General features: G+C 32.2%; 1 long non-coding RNA gene across 1 annotated transcript; it reads right to left on the bottom strand.

The window, feature by feature from the left end:
- Positions 1-323: 323 nt before the first annotated feature.
- LOC137654355 (uncharacterized) lies at positions 324-669 on the bottom strand. Its single transcript, XR_011046608.1, has 2 exons — positions 627-669; positions 324-466 (listed from the first exon to the last, which is right to left on the bottom strand). It is a non-coding gene; the product is annotated as an uncharacterized lncRNA (long non-coding RNA).
- Positions 670-2,288: the final 1,619 nt, after the last annotated feature.

The raw sequence follows: 2,288 nt of genomic DNA, 5'->3' as shown, positions 1-2,288 counted from the left end.
GAGTTTAAAGTAGATATAAGATTTAAGAAAACTTATATTACCTTTACATTTGTGATTACCAGAGTTTAAGTACAATGCAGAACCTAAATAGAATACAAAAAGTTTAACACTTACCGAATTCAGACAAAAGGGTTCAAAATAAAGCCTCCTTATAGCGCACTGTAGACAAGGTCTACCGTGCGTTATAGGGAACGACCTCCCCTATTAGGGGCGCGGCCCCTAATAGGGGAGGACTAGCTTGCTTCAGAGTATATTAAAAACAAACCTAAACCAATACTTGCCTTTTAGTTCGGACTGAAAAATACTTCACCAGCCTCCAGCGGTGTCACCAGTCCGTCAGGATATAGCAATATACATGTGTTCTGTTGGCAACGATAAAACTGGGAACTCATCTCCTATCAAGAAACACTTCCATCCAGTTTATAAATTTGGAAGGCACATAAATCAGGGGATAGCCAACTTTTTCCTGAAATTACAAATAAACAGGTTATGTTATTACATATGTATTTGAAATAAATTTGGCGTGTACATATATAAATTGCAAATATCAACAGACCTCAAATAAACAAACGATGAAGTCTTAGAAATTAAAAGCGAATGTCAACTTAACGCAATTATTTACTTACCAACTTGACAGGCCTTGAGTAATCTTGTCAGACGGTTACCACCTACCACTCAAATAGTAGCTGTTCCGGCAAGGCAGCCTGAAAAAACTTCGCTATGCTAAGGCAAGGACTCTAAACGTAGAAAGCCTGTTTATACCTATAACAACGTAACTATCTCTCGCTTGGTTCATTTCTTAAAGGGCAACTTTACGGCGGCGAAAATAAAAACTATTTTTACAGAATCATCAAATTCCTTCTTAAAACTATGTCGAAATAGGCGTATATCAATCATATATATATATATATATATATATATATATATATATATATATATATATATATATATATATATATATATATATATATATATATATATGTAGATATGTATATATATATATATATATATATATATATATATATATATATATATATATATATATATATATATATATGTAGATATGTATATATATATATATATATATATATATATATATATATATATATATATATATATATATATATATATATATATATATATATATACATATTTGGATTGGATTTATGCAAGTGGTAATTGCCTTTTTTATTTGATAAGTTTCTTGATCTTAAGATTTATATTTCAACTGTAGTTTCGTAAATTAGATTATTTTATTCATTGCTTGGTCGCACGTATTCTCTGATTACAAAGAATGCGTTTTACTTGTATATATTTATTCTGAGTTATTCTGCAGTCTTTGGCAAATAATAGGTACACAGAGATAATTAATACCATTGGCAGGAGAGAGAGAGAGAGAGAGAGAGAGAGAGAGAGAGAGAGAGAGAGAGAGAGAGAGAGAGAGATTAAAACAACCTTTGGAAGTATAGTATATGAGAGTTCGAAATGGTTCGAAGAAATCTGTGGATGGCGAGCTAGTCAGGTAGTGTGATGGGACACAAGCCCATAAAAGAATTTTCTACTCTTCCTAATTGAAATATTCATGATAAATATGAGGAAGATAGACAACAAAAATTCACAGCAGCCGATATAGAGACATTTGATGCGATTTCTTTTATCTTTATTAAGAAAATTTACATTTACACATACTTTACTTTTATATAAATATAGATTTTAATACTATTTATGTTAGTTATCACAGTGTTTGGTAAATCCTTACTTACATCTACTGTACATAAATTAGCCAGTCACATATGTACTGTAGTGAGATTAGGGTCATTGTAAAAACGAATGGCTTGAAATTCTATCACATCAAATATCAAAACACAGAGACAAACAAACAAGTAGAAACTTGAAATTATGAGTTTTTCATATTTTCATTAAAAAAAAAAAGGTGAAGCAAAAATAAAGATAAGTGTGTGTTAAGGCAATAAATTTGCCAACTCGCAAATCATTCCAATTTTTCAGATTCTTCCATAAAAAGGATCCCTTTAAAACCCAAATATTTGAGGCGTACTATCTTAAGTATTAAGCAGCTGCACCATTCTGGATGGCTTTGCAGTTCCGATCATCACTAAAGACTCAACTCTCACTTTCACTTGTGGTTCCAGGAAGCTGCTTAAGCAACAGCTGCCACCTATCGGAAACCATCTCGGCTGATGGGCTAAACATGTGTGGGTCTTGGGTGTGGGGATAGCAAACATGTGTGGGTAGGTGTGGGGAGAGCAAACACGGATGGGTAGTTGTGG

This window comes from Palaemon carinicauda, chromosome 15 (assembly GCF_036898095.1).
Source record: "Palaemon carinicauda isolate YSFRI2023 chromosome 15, ASM3689809v2, whole genome shotgun sequence".
Lineage (NCBI taxonomy): Eukaryota > Metazoa > Arthropoda > Malacostraca > Decapoda > Palaemonidae > Palaemon > Palaemon carinicauda.
The sequence above is the reverse complement of the archived record's forward strand: the minus strand, read 5'-3'. Positions and strand labels throughout refer to the sequence as shown.